The sequence below is a fragment of the Ovis aries genome, chromosome 1 (assembly GCF_016772045.2).
Source record: "Ovis aries strain OAR_USU_Benz2616 breed Rambouillet chromosome 1, ARS-UI_Ramb_v3.0, whole genome shotgun sequence".
Taxonomy (NCBI): Eukaryota; Metazoa; Chordata; class Mammalia; order Artiodactyla; family Bovidae; genus Ovis; species Ovis aries.
The window spans coordinates 191,997,258-192,012,391 of record NC_056054.1 but is presented as its reverse complement, the minus strand read 5'-3'; the positions used below and the strand labels follow the sequence as shown (position 1 = coordinate 192,012,391).

The window sequence follows — 15,134 nt, the reverse complement described above, 5'->3', positions numbered from 1 at the left end:
AAGCGTTGCTATCAATGTTTGAAGCAATAGTTTCTTGTATTATATAAAATATTATACAAGGTAGAATTGAAAAGAAAATAAATGTATCTAGTCCTTACAAGATGGCTATTTTTACACTTTTCTTTCTTGGTAAGGCGATGACTGTGGATTCTAAGGAAGTCCTGAAGAGTCAACTTAGAAATCAGGACACCGCCCCCTCAACATGCGTCTCCATACTCACTGCTTTGCTCCACAGTTTCATTAACTGTTGTCTCCATCATTATTGTTGTCTGGACTGGCTACTGATGTGGTTCTATTATTTTATGGAAGAGTAGCTGCTGCTGCTGCTAAGTCGCTTCAGTCATGCCCAACTCTATGCGACCCCATAGACGGCAGCCCACCAGGCTCCCCCGTCCCTGGGATTCTCCAGGCAAGAACACTGGAGTGGGTTGCCATTTCCTTCTCCAATGCGTTAAAGTGAAAAATGAAAGCGAAGTCACTCAGTTGTGTCAGACCCTTCGCGATCCCATGGACTGCAGCCTACCAGGCTCCTCTATCCATGGGGTTTTCCAGGCAAAAGTACTGGAGTGGGGTGCCATTGCCTTCTCCTTGTTCTATTATTTTATGGAAGAGTATCAAAGTGCAACAATTTAAAATGTACAGTTCGGGGAATTCGCTGGTGGTCCAGTGGCTAAGACTGTACTCCCAACACAGGGGCACAGGTTTGATCCCTGGTCAGGGAACTACATGGCATGGCCAAATTTTTTTTTTTTTTAATATACAGTTCAATGGACATTTACATATGTATGCATCCAGGTAACACCACCAAGAAGGCAGTATAGTACATCTCCAGTACCCCAGAAGGCTCCTTCTCTTATGCCCCTTCCTTGATGATACCCAACCCCCAGAAGTTACAACCACCCTGACTTCTGCTGCCATAGAGTGTTTCTATCTTGTTTCAAATATAATTGAATCAAACAGTATGTACTCTTTAGCATGCAGTTTCTCTCAACTGTTCAACAAAGGGCAGTGAAATTAGTCCACTGTGGCATGTAATAGCAATTTACTCATATTCTTGTGTGGTATTTATGAACAGATCACACTTTGGTAATCCAGCCCTCTGAAGTTCAGCTAGTATGAGTAAAACTGCTGGAAATGCTCTTGCACTTGTCCTCTGGTGGACTCGTTTTCCTTGGAGACACTATAGAAAGTACTCACACCCACTCACACCCAAGCTGTTTCCCCCTGTTAAAACTAAGAAACCAATATTGGTGTGTTACTGTTAAACTTCAGATTCACATTTTACCAGATTTTTTTCATTAATGAATGACCTTTGTTTCAGTATCTGTCCCAGGATACTATATTGCGTTTAGTTATTAGTTTCTTAGTCTTTCCTTGTTTTTCATGGCCATGATAGTTTTGAAGAGTACTGGTCAAGTATTTTGTAGAAAGTCCCTCGAGTTTGGCTTGTTTTTTTGTTTTTTCTTATGATTAGAGTGAGATTATGGGTTTTTGAAAAGAATACCACGAGGCAATGTATCCATCTCATCACATCATATCAGGAGTGCACAATATTCACATGACATCTCTGGTGATGTTAACTTTGATTGCCTGGTTCAAGTAACATCTGCAGGGTCTGTATATTGTAAAACTGCTCTTTCCCACTCATACGCAATTTCCTGGAAGCTAGTCACTAAGCCCAGCCCATGCCCCAAAGCAAGGGTAATGGGAGGAGGCTAAGCCTCACCTCCTAGAGTGGGGAGCGTCTACATGCATTATTTGGACTTCTGCATTTGTCTCTTCTCCCTTATTTACTTAACTATTTCTTTATATTAGTGTGGACAGATGCAGAACGAAACAGGGAATGATAAAAAGAATGAAATAATTCCATTTGCAGCAACATGGATGGACCTACAGAGTGTCATACTGAGCGAGATAAGCCAGACAGAGAAGGAGAAATAGTGTGTGACATCCCTTATACGTGGGAAATGATACAAACGAACTTACTTACAAAACAGAAACAGACTCACAGACTTCGAGAATGAGCTTATGGTTGCTGGGGGAAGGTAAGGGGGAAAGGGGTTGTTAGGAAATTTGGGATGGGCACGTACACCTTGCTGTGTTTAAAATGTGTAACCAACAAAGACCTATCTTACAGCACATGGAACGCTGCTCAATGTTATGTGGCAGCCTGGATGGGCAGGAAGTTGGGGAGAATGGATACATGTATTTGTATGACTGAGTCCCTTTGCTGCTCACCTGTAACTCTTAGGACATGGTTTGTTAATCGGCTATACCACACTACAATAAAAAAGGTTTTTTTTTTTTTTAAATGAAAAAAAAAAAAAAAGAATGGATTTTAAAGTAAACAACAGCTGACTGGCCCTAGAGCTCAAGCCAATATTACTTAACTTGATCGCTAGTTTCTCTGAGATTCTGAGGCTCAAAGCCTAAATTGAAGTGGGTTTTTTTTTTAATCAATTAATTAATTTGGCTTCACTGGGCCTTAGCTGTGGCACGTGGGATCTTTGATCTTTGTTGTGGCATGAGAACTCTTTTGAGGCATATGAGATCTAGTTCCCTGACCAAGGATCAAACCTGGGCCTCCTGCACTGGGAATGTGGAGTCTTAGGCACAGGACCACCCGGGAAGTCCCCTGAAGTGTCTTTGGGGTCACTGGATCTGTGATGGATTGATGTTCTGTGACACCCAGCTTTGAGATCAAGAATAGAAAGAGCCACTGTGTAGATTTGTACTATGTGACAAATGCTTGGTTGACACAGGAACAGACACTGCTCTCCCAGGAGCACATTAAATTAAGAAAACTGAAGACACAGAAAAGAGCTTCTATTACACATGTGCCGCACTCTCTCATAAATGCCCAAAGGAGCAGGGAGTACCTCAGCCCTATTTTCATCAGAGGAGTTCAGTACTCAGCTTTCCAGTATACTGGAAGTATACTGGAAGTATACTGGAGGCGAGTCAGAAACAGTGGAGAGTCTAGGAATGGAAAAGAAGAAAAGTAATTGCAAGAGAAACCAAGGAGAAGAAAAATAGCTTTATCTGTATTCCTGGGGGCTTCTGGTAAAGAATCTGTCTAGAGACCTACGTTTGATCCCTGGGTCAGGTAGATTTCCTTGGAGAAGGGAATGGCTACCCTCTTCAGCATTCCTGCCTGGAGAATTCCGTGGACAAGAAGCCTGGTGGGCTACAGTCCATGGGCTCGCAAAGAGTTAGACACAACTGACACTTTACAGGGACAAGTAGTGCCCGGTACATGGAAGGGGCTCAGTAAATATTTGCTGAATGAATGAATGTCTTAGGGCTGTGGGCTTGTTCTCTCATCATAGAACACTGGAGGACATGGAACAAAAAGCAAGGTGTTTCTGTGCATTTGGGCTTGAAATAAACCCCAAGCAACCGAGTAAATGTTCTTAAAAGTTAACAAACCTGAAAGGTCTACAATGTTGAAATCATAGGGAAGACACTGAGCTGTAATTTGCTGATTAGGACATCAGATTTGAGGATGTAGGGTTGGGATGATGCAGCTGGTTTTTTTTTAAGCTCTAGTTGACTGATACCAAGAAACCCGTGGGCAGTTCACCAGCAAAGCACCGCTTGTCATGCTCAGTAACTTCTAACCTTCCCCTTGCCCTGTCCTTCTGTTACTGTCAGTCGGTTTGTGGCAGAGGGGAATTTTAGGGGCATTTCCGGCCCATTTTAGGGGCATTAAGAGGGAGGTTCCTGACTTCCATCCCATAGGTGCATCCTGGGACTCTGATGAAATAGTGGATCTGAAATTCTCCAGTCTCAGAGGGTTACTGACTCAAGAATGGCTATGAGCTGGCTAAAACCTTTGCAGACAACAGACAAAAAAATCCATGTATGTGTTCTCACAAGTCTGGAAGCTCACAGTTATACACAACAGGATCACGGTGATTGATCATCATCTTCGGGCTATCGGCAAGCCAGGCACCTCCATGTTGCTCTGTTTCTTAACAAGGCTGACCCCTCCCCTATTCTTTAGAATTTTATCAATTAATGTTTCATTTATAAATATTTATAATACCTGCCTACTTCACCCAGAATGATGAACAGAAAGCTCCTGAGAATCATGAAATGCTAGATTTGTAAGTCACTGAAGAAATTACCTAGTTCAGCCTCCTTAGTTTGTTGGTGGGGAAGGTGAAATCCAAGAGGGAAATGTGTGCCTTAAGGGTGAGCATCCAGTTAGAAGTCAAGTATAACCTCCCAGTTTAAGGCTCTTTGTTCCTTCAAAGCTGCTCTTCTACCTTGGGCAACCTCAGAGTAGATTCTATAACCAAACCTAAGACTGTCCTACCCTCCTACCTAACAAAGCTCAGGAACTGACAGTGGAAGATTTATCATCAAACGGTAGTTTAAAAAAAAGAATCTATGCAGAAAAGAGCATTTTGCGATTGGGAAAAAGCAGATGGCCCATGAAAGATAGAAATTGTTAGCCAATGAGGACTCAAAGGAGTAGGACCAGTCAACTGGCAACACTCCCTCATTTGATGCAAGCTTCCAAAAAAAGCTCTACTCAAAGGTGCTGAGCACTGCCATCTGGCACCAGAAATTAAGCAGAATCTCGACTTTAATATTGAAACCAAGTCATATGAGAACCTACTAGTTTCTACTAGCAACTCAAACTTAAATTGTCCTCTGAAAATGAACAAACCTCATGGACATGAAAGTTCAGACATCAGTTAAGTCTTAACAGACAAGGCATGCACCGTCTTGGTTACCATGCAACAGGATCATAACTCCCTGAATGATTCAGTGACTAGAACTACGAACAAAATGCAAAAATAAACAGTAAGTTCAACGTTTTGCAAGGGCACAGAGATTTCCATTTGTGAGGCAACGAATCCACGTTGGAAAACTAAGCCCCCCAAAGGAAGTAAAATTTGGTCATGAACTCACAAAAATACATCCAAGAAAAGCACCTGAAAATGAAAGAAATGGAGAAGGATGAGTAGGTGCAAACTGGAGAGAAAAATATTAAATAAATCAGGAAGGGAAGAGATGATAAATTCAGACAACCAGAATTCAATGTCAGCCACCAGAGGCTGAGCTTCTCACATAATTAAACAAGCATCAGTCATAGTCTTCCTTTGAAGCCTGAGAAGCAAATTTTACCTATTTACGAGAACTTAAATGCCAAAAAGGGGAGAGTACTCAAGTTAAGAGCTATCAAACTCTATCAAGCTCTTAAGAGCTCAGTTAAGAGCTATCAAATAGGAAAAAAAAAAAACCTACAACTGTTCCAAAAGTTTTCACCAATGGTCTGAATAAACTAAAAAAGTTCAAGGAAAGCTGTTCTGCCTCTGGAAAGAGGGAGAGCTAAAATACCAAGAGAAAATTCAATAGTTGTGGAGACCCCTCTCCAACTAGAAAGCCTCAGTAAAATTACCTGTAGCCTAAAGTAAATAAAGCGCATTTTTAATAGATTTTCATTCTCTTCACAACACAGGATTATATTGCAGAGACTGACTTCGTAAGGGCTAATTTCTTTTTAATAGTATTTTTAAAAATATGTCGATCCAGTTTATTTATTTTTACTCTTTTTTTTTTTTTTTTTTTTTTGGCTGCAGGACATGTGGGACCCCAGTTCCTTAACCAGGGATTGAATTCATATTGGAAGCACGGTGTCTTTTTTTTTTTTTTAATTATTTATCTATTTAATTATTTGGGGCTATGCTGAATCCTTGTCGCTGCTCTGGCTCTTTTCCAGTTGGGACGAGTCGGGGCTACCCTCTAGTTGCAGTGAGGGCTTCTCGTTAATGTGGCTTCTCCTGTTGCAGAGCATGGGCCCTAGGGCACGTGGACTCAGTATTGCGGCTCCCAGACTCAACAGTTGTAGCCCACAGGCTTCTGTTGCTTATGTTGCTCCGAGGCATGTGGGATCTTCTCGGATCAGGGATCCAACCCATATCTCTTGCACTGGGAGGTGGATTCTTTACTACTGAGCCATCAGGGAAGCCCAGCACAGTGTCTTAACCACTGGACCACCAGATAAGTACCCCCAGTTCTTTCTTTGTAAATACATTCTCTATGCAAACAGCTCTTTCATCACAGAATGCAATTATTTTTACAAATTCAAATATTTTATTCTTCCTCTTTTAATCTTTTTTCTGTAATTAATTTGTTCTATCGACAATATTTCCACTTAACTATCTTATACTTTGGTACATGTTGAATTTTTACTGTTGTAACTAAGCTTTTTTAAATTCCTTTAATATTTACAAAATTGTGATATCTCATTCTTTTTCCATTTTTGGACTCTCTTTTTTTCCTATGTGTAATTTCTTTATTCATTTATCCCCACATACATATTCAAATGGTATTACAACTCATGTGAAACTGGAACTCAGGTAAAGACTCGTGTCTCTTTGCCTTATCTTGGGTAATTAGTTTCTCTAGATTCATTAAACAGATGATTTTCAAAACTACAATAAGGTATTACCTCTCACTGGTCAGAATGGCCATCGTCAGAAAGTTTACAAATAATAAATGCTGGAGAGGGCGTGGAGTAAAGGGAACCATCCTATACTGTTGGTGGGAATGTAAATTGGTACAGCCTCTGTGGAAACCAGTATGGAGATTCCTTAAAAAACTAAAACTAGAATTACCATATGATCCAGCTATCCCTCTCCTTGGAAAATAAATACCTGGACAAAACTATAATTCAAAAAGATACATTCATCTCAGTGTTCAGTGAGGCACTGTCTACAATAGCTAAGACATGGAAACAACCTAAATGTTCCTCGGCAGGTGACTGGATGAAGAAGATGTGGTGTATACACGCAATGGAAAGTTACTCGGCATAGAAAGAGTGAAATAATGCCATCTGCAAGCTCATGGGTGGAGATGATCAAACTGAGTGAAATAAGTCGTACAAAGACAAATATCATATGATATCACTTGTATGGATCTAAAAAATTATACAAATGAATTTAATTTACAAAACAGAAACAGACTCACAGACTTAGAAAACAAATTTCTGGTTACCGAAGGGGAAACGTAGAGGGAGAGGGGTAAACTAGGAGGTTGGGATTAACATATGCACACCACTACACACAGCAGATAATCCACAAGGGCTTAGTGTAGAGCACACGGAACTCTACTCGATATTCTGTAAGAACCTGTGCGGGGAAAGAATCTGAAAAAGAATAGACACATGCATACATACAACTGAGTCACTTTGTTGCACACCTGAAACTAACACAATGTTGTAAATCAACTGTCATGCCTCATATGCTGCATTATACTTTCATTTTTATGCAAACCATATTATATTCAATCTCTTTTACACCATGATCACAAACTACAAATTCCCTTGTTATATTTGTACCATCTTCCTATTCACAATGAACACTTGTATTTGTTCTGATGAGTGCTTTAGTAGAATTTGTAACCATTTTTGCAATTAATGATAGTTTTTATTTCAAAACTGAAAAAGGAAAGAAAGCTTAATTCAACCTGTCACAATACTCCTCACTCCCAGCGGAGCCAGCTGACAGAGCTGGGGACATCTCCTTCTGCAAACCTACTGCACTAGTTTGTTACTTAATACATGTGTAAAGTTTTTTCTGTGGGATATGATGCATATCCCAAGAATATTTGATAGTCTTCCATAAAAATTTGCGAAGAAGATAATTTAAATACTGTTGGAACTTCCGGTAAAGAAAAATGAAGTAAGAACACAGTATCTTTAGAAACACAGCTGGATGTAGCAAAAAAAAAAAAAAAAAAGAACCTAGGCTGATGCTGGCAACAAAGATGTCTGTGCCTCTTGACTTTGTCTCCACCTGCCAGGTAGTCTATATTTGCCTGCTAAGAAAACTATAGGAAATGGAGTTGGGGATGCAAAACTTACTTTTCTTTCAAGGGGAGAAAGCATAGCCTGTTGGAAAAGTTAGAAAACTGGAGGGAGTTTCCCTTTCTAATCGACTGTTATGATCAAAGTGGAGTTTTTGTTGTTGTTATCTCTCTTTTGAAGGAAGGATGTACTCTGATGTGAAACACAGCAACAGAGGAAGATATTATTGTTAAAGAAATCTAGTTCAAGAAAGTTAGGGTTGGCTTGAAAAGTATGAGAGAAGTTTCTTACGGATTCTCAAAATCTTAGGAGCGGTGACAGATTGCAGTTTGACAACAGTCTTTGCCACAGATCTCCTGAAAATATCATCTAAGAAGAAGGCATGGGGAAGGTACATGCCAAACCAAATTTCAAAGGGGATAAAATTGGCCTTTTGAAGAATAGAAGACAAAAGTTGGCCACTGAAAAGTAAGGCAAGGGTAGGCTATTTAATTAAGTGGTAAGTTATGTGGTGATATAAATAAATATTTACATTGATTATGGTCCTATAAATAGACAAATATGTAAATATATAGCAGCCTGTTGGCACCACCTGTGTGTTTCACCCCAGGGACCAGGACGTTATTTCAGCTAAATCTCATCAAGTATTTCATAGACAGTTAAGAGCTCATAGTAGCAAAATAAATCAGAATCTGATATTTAAATGATTCTTTCCAACCCTGCAAAACTTTGGGATAGAGCCTCACAAATAGAAGGATTTTAAGGGCATTAGGCAAGGGTAAGTACATTACTTACGCTCTTTTGGGGGGCTCCAAAATCACTGCAGATGGTGATTGCAGCAATGAAATTAAAAGACACTTACTCCTTGGAAGGAAAGTTATGACCAACCTAGACAGCATATTAAAAAGCAGAGACATTACTTTGCCAACAAAAGTCCATCTAGTCAAGGCTATAGTTTTTCCAGTAGTTATGTATGAATGTGAGAGTTGGACTATAAAGAAAGCTGAGTGCCAAAGAATTGATGCTTTTGAACTGTGGTGTTGGAGAAGACTCTTGAGAGTCCCTTGGACTGCAAGGAGATCCAACCATTCCATTCTAAAGATCAGTCCTGGGTGTTCATTGGAAGGACTGATGATGAAGCTGAAACTCCAATACTTTGGCCATCTGATGCAAAGAGCTGACTCATTGAAAAAGACCCTGATGCTGGGGAAAATTGAGGGCAGGAGGAGAAGGGGACGACAGAGGACAAGATGGTTGCATGGCATCACCGACTCAATGGACATGAATTTGGGTGGGCTCCTGGAGTTGGTGATGGACAGGGAGGCCTGGCGTACTGCAGTTCATGGGGTCGCAAAGAGTTGGACACGACTGACTGACTGAACTGAACTGAACTGAAGTACGTTACTATGGCAGTATTCTTCTGTACAGATGTCCTTATCCTCCCTTTTAAGATTTCCTTTGTTGTCTACTCTGTTGTTTTTCAAAAATGTCCTTTTTCTGGAGAGAGATTATATCCTGGATCTGGATTGACTTGAGAAGCAGCTGAGGATGTGACCTGACTGCAACATGTCAAGAAAAAAGTGAGCTGTGTTCCCTCCCAGAGGCTGGCATTCCTGACCGACCCAGAGGAGCTCCCCAGTCCCCCCCCGACCCTTCCCCTTTTTCTTTATTTCTTACTTGCATTTTGCCACACTGGTAAGACAACAGGAAGCACTGGGCTTCCTCCCAGGGCATTCAACTGAAGGGATGTGCTCACCACATTGATAACAGTAGCCGGAAAAGAAAGAAACACACCCACCCTCCAGAAAGCATGACCCTCCCCCTCACTCTCTGTTCCCCGCCTCATGTGGCTCCACTTCCCCTCGGAGCCTCACAGGCTCCATCAGGGTTGCACTATGGAGGCCACTCCAGTGTTCAAGCCAATTTTATCCCCATGAAAATGTGGTTTGGCCGTGCACCTGCCCTATCTATGCCCACCTTTCTGGTAGTGTTTTTTGGGAGCTCTGCGGCAAAGACAATCTTCAAACTGGCTTCTGCTAATGCCACTTCTCCAAAGGTTTTGAAACTTCTTCTCTCAGTTTCAGAAACGCGTGTGATACTGTCGTCTAAACTTATTAAGCATGAATCATTGTCGCACTGACTCAACTGGTATCAGTATTGCTATGCATGTTCTTATATGAAAAATTGTTTGTTGTGTTGCCCTTTATAAGCCAACATCCACGAAATAAGAAGGAGGGTGGGTTTTTAGTTACAAACTTAGTGCGTCCAGTGATATGTTACATACACTGAAGTTTGGAGTCTAGTTTCCATATTTTCCATATGAAGGGTTCTGAAGTTAGGGAGAGTGGGAGACTGAGTGCCCGAGGAATGACCACAGGACCAAGAAGACCCGAAAAGATGCTGAGGACGGTCATTGCACTCACATGAAGATGGAGCAATTGAAACAATAGCCGTGGCTAGGATATGAGTGAAAGACACAAGCAGATCTTAGGAGCAGTCCCTGAAGACAGTTTTTAAGGAGTATAATTTGATCAGAGGCTTTATCTGGAATGCGGAGTCTGTGCATTGCAGTCTTTCCTGGGATTTCGCTGGCCCTCGTCTACCACTCCTGGTAACTAACACTAAGACCAAGAATTGCCTGAGCTCTCAGATGTCCCGAGTGAATGGGTCCGTGTCTTAAGAATTCGTAAGTCTCTATCTGAGTACTATGTCCACTGATGTTTCACCTAATCTTTCTTACCAGAGAAAATGCATCTATAGATGTTGGACTCTGCATCTGAAAAACTTGGTTATCCCAGAAACAGTCTCTGCCCTGGACCAGGTAGTTTCCCTGGTCAGTCCCCTCAGCCACCACAAATCCTGAAAATCATGGTGAAAACTAGAATCCTTTTGCATCAGCCTTTTGTCTTGATTGTTGAGTGGGAAGACGCTGCATGAGTGAAAGAGGAAGGAATTGAAAGAGATTCCTTTGCTGTAAGTCACCTCCAAGCTCTCACCAAACCATGCTGCTGCCTTCAGAACACCCTCAGATGGATAGGTGACCTTCAACTACTCTGGACTTTCTCACCTCTGTACCATATGAACCTTTCCATGTTTGCCATTTTATCAGCAAATGTGCTATTCAGTAACCACTAGCTGCCTACTGATTGCTATTAGGTTGACAGTTAAATGTCTCTGTGCTATGCTTTGCTTAGTCACTCAGTCATGCCCAACTCTTTGCAACCCTATGGACTATAGCCTGCCAGGCTCCTCCGTCCATGGGATTCTTCAGGCAAGAATACTGGAGTGGGTTACCATGCTCTCCTCCAGGAGATCTTTCTAACTCAGGGATTGAACCCAGGTCTCCAGCATTGCAGGCGGAGTCTTGACCAGTTGAGCTACCAGAGAAGTTCAAAGTGTCTCTAAACTTCCCACAGCCTAGGGTTTTCCCAAATTAAATGAAATATTCCTTATAAAGCACTTAGAACAAAATAAAGGCTTGGTACTTGTTGATGAGATGGAGTAGAAGACAAGGCTGGTTAGTGATGAGTATTTTTTTCTTTTCCTTATAATACATTCCCCCTACCTATTGTCTGTTTCCTTTGGCCCCATGCCATCATATCCTCCACATTGTTTTAGAGAAGGTCTCCAAGGCAGGAATCTTCTCTCCAATTTGGGCTACATTTGAATATGCACGCTCAGTCGTGTCCTACTTTTTGTGACCCCATGGACTGTAGCCCACCAGGCTCCTCTGTCCATGGGATTTCCCAGCAAGAATACTGGAGTAGGTTGCCATTTCTTCCTCCAGGGGATCTTCCTAACCCAGGGATTGAACTCACATCTCCTGTATCTCCTGCATTGGCAGGTGGATTCTTTACCACTGAACCACCTGGGACTCCCACATTTGAATGTACTATTTGTAATATGATGAAATGTGGCATCTTACTCATGTCCAGCCTCTTCCGATGTCTACTCATGATGAATTAGAGGTACAATCATTGCTGGAGGATTTGCCTTTATACCTCTGACTGCATTCTTAGCTGTCTGTGGTTCCCTGATACACCCGAGGACCAGAATTTCTCAGGCTCAGTATTACTGAATAAACAACCAATGCACTCAGGGTCCCAGAAGGAACCAGATGGGTGAATGTAGGAATTGCATTCAAACAAGGATAACTCTAGAAGGATTTACAAAGGGACTGTTTACAAAGGGGTGGGAAGGGAAAGGCAAACCACAAGAGATAATGCAATTACACAGGGCTGGTAATACCAGAGCTGTCTCCTGTTCCTAGGCCCAGAAAAGAGGAACCCATGACGTGAGTGGCTCCAAGAACCCCAAGGCAGAGGTCTGTGTGGAAAGGACCACCTTGAGAGGAATGTGACCTCTGATTGTGAGTACAGCCAGTATGAGACAAATCCAGAGGAAGGAGTCAGGAGAATGAACACTCTGACCTCTCTTGCCTCCTTTTCTCTGATCTACCAAGGCTTCTTCTCAGCCAAAGATTATCAGATATGCCCTCCCAGAGGACACAGGAGCCCACTGAGGTCTTCCTCCTGAGGCAGGATAGAGAAGTGTGGAGGATGATTCTGGAGGGAGCAATGGAAGAAACAGGGCATATTACAGAGATAAAAGTGGGCCATGCATGTATCAACAGTGACCAAAGACGATCAGTGGTATGAACCAAGGATTAGAGTTTATCCAATTTATTTCAGCTGGGGTCCTTGAAAAAAATCAGTGGACCCCAAACAACTTGTTTTGGGCTTCTAGAAAAATCTTAAATTTGTTTTGTGAATGGATTTTCAAAATCTGAATTACTGTTACTTATATTAACAGTCCAAATTCTGACATTATTTATCTTTGATTCTGAATATACTTTGTCTGAATATTCCAGCCTGTGGCATCTGGGGGTGGCCTCCCATCTCTGCCCACTGAGGAAGCATCTGGCTGTGCAGGAGGCTTTAGGCAGACATCATGCTGGTCTCCCCAGGGAACTCTGGGAACAGGCTCTGTGGATCCCCACCTCTGGCACCCACAGAGAGGATATCAGTGTACTCTTCTTCTGCAGGTGGAGGGTGGGCAAAGCAGGACAAAGGTACAGAATTAGCTGGAGAAACAGCTCAGGACTGGAGGCAGAAATCCCCCTGCTCTTACCACTCTTCTTCTTTTTTATTATTGGTGTATAATTGCTTTGAAATGCGTTTGTTTTCTGCTGTACAACAAAGTGAATCCGCTATAAGTATATATATCTCCTCCCTCTTGAGTTTCCGTCCCACCCCTACCCTCCCTTACCATTCTTCTTAACACAAGGAAAAATAAATTTGGAAAATAGCCTTTGGACCCTAGTGATGGACTAACAGACTAAGAAAAGTTTACAGCCTTCTGAAGTTCTGCCACGGGCAGAGGTAGGGCTCTGTCCTAATGTCTTCTCAGGTTGCTATTCCACAAGGCTGGCCCCTGAGAACAGGTAGAGGGGGTGCTGAGTGACATGGTGTGACCGGAGGGACTTCAAAAGGCCTGCCTGATCCCAAACTACCTCCCTTGCTGGCATGAGGGTCTGTCTGGAGTTTTCATCATTAGAGTCATTTCTCTATGCAAAGAATTTGCTTCGAGAAGTCCTCTGCTAAAGTGTACACCCTGCTTAAAAGGGTATGGAACACATCTGTCTTTCTCTTTGGTCTTCTCAAGATCTAACTTCCCTTCCTGTTCTGAGAATTTCACCCCTTATGATTGCCAGGGCAGGCGCACGGGAGCTAAGGTCAACCAAGCAGGTCCAGTTGCTCCAGACTATGTATCTGGAACTAGTGACCCGGGATAGCAGAATATGGGAGAGCATTTGTTTTGGCAGTAGGGGGCAGTGGTGGCGGTGAGCCTTGTGCCAGGGGCCCTGTTGCGAGCTGTCAGTGGCAGCAGCACAAACTCTGGTGTCCAGAGGTAGGGAGAGGCTGCAGTCCTCACAACTAGTTTACAGCATGATTTGGGCTGTGGTCCTCACTGCTGTATAGCATCCCCTGTTCCTGCCCATTTTAAAGTCTGTTCTGCAGCCTTCCCAGAGTCTAGAGCTTCCAAGGATCCTTTTACTAAATCCTCCTGTGGCTTAAATCACACAGAGCCATCCTTAGTTGCAGGAAAGTAAGAATACTGGCTGGTACAAGGGGTGACACATTAACGCGAGAATCCTTATAGGTACCAGCCCCAGATAGATTCATGTGTCTCATTAGCTAATTGCCACCTTGCGAAACAGCAGGATGGCAGGAAAGAGTTTTTATTGGTGGGGGAAGAGTCTGGTCTTAGGGGCATCAGCTGATGGGTCTTGCCCAGAAGAACACTTGGGCAGACAGTTCAAGGCAAACTGAAGGACAGCTATCCATGGGGCTAGGCTAGAGCAGTGCAGGATGGAGAGAGGTATGATGACAGGAAGGATGAAGGCACAATGAGGGCAATAGCTACACAGGCTGACATGAATGCTACCGAGTGTGAAGCTTGCTGAAATGGCCTTGTTTATACTTGTAGAGCATCCAAGGGAAGTTTCAGCTTTGTCAAAGTAAGACCACTGTCTTTTATCGCTTTGATTTTCCTCAACATTTCTGCTGACATTTAGCCTTCACGGTAATAGTAATCAACTTGTGGGATTTCTATCCTCTCCCCACCTCCACACCTTCACCACCCTTTATTTAATAAGCGGGGATAACAAGGCAAGGACAGCTCTCTCTCAACTACTGAAAGGGCTCTGTCTTTACGAACTTTTCCCCAGAGAGGAGCAGAGAAACTGTTCACCGTGGGGAGGAAGGGGGAAAGTAAACTAGGAATGTGGTGAGTCCAGATACCGAACATCTGCTAAGAAGTCTTCGTGGGTTTTGTGGAGAGTACGAGTGTTCACAAGCTGATAGAATTCCCTCCTTTCTGCATTCCTGTCTACTTTCCCTCAGAACAAGGACTGTGCCAGGTATTCAGGTACTACCTGAAGAAACCCAGGCCCCCCCAGTCACTGTTCTCTTAACTTTTCCAGGGAACGGTCATGTTTGCCTGCTGGAGACTCTGGGCATGAATCCAGGGCACCCAGAGAGGACCCTGTTACAGGCCCACTCTGGCTGCAGTGGCAACGCAAATGAAGACAGGAGGTGAGAGGTCCTATCTCAGAGTCCCCAGCTTGGCTCTGAAAGACTCATCCTTGAGGAACTCTCAGCACACTGACTGTCTCCATCCACAGGACAAGACTGGAGCTCTTGGAGGTGTTTTTGCTGCAGGGAAGCAAAGAATCCCTTCCCTTTCTCACCAGCCCCTGGGATGTCACCAAAGGAAGGGCACAAACATAACCTGTGTGAAACTACCAAAA

At 42.8% G+C, this 15,134-nt stretch overlaps 1 long non-coding RNA gene across 1 annotated transcript; it reads left to right on the top strand.

The window, feature by feature from the left end:
* Positions 1–1,719: 1,719 nt before the first annotated feature.
* LOC132660195 (uncharacterized) lies at positions 1,720–15,125 on the top strand. Its single transcript, XR_009601511.1, has 3 exons — positions 1,720–2,045; positions 12,093–12,191; positions 14,808–15,125. It is a non-coding gene; the product is annotated as an uncharacterized LOC132660195 (long non-coding RNA).
* Positions 15,126–15,134: the final 9 nt, after the last annotated feature.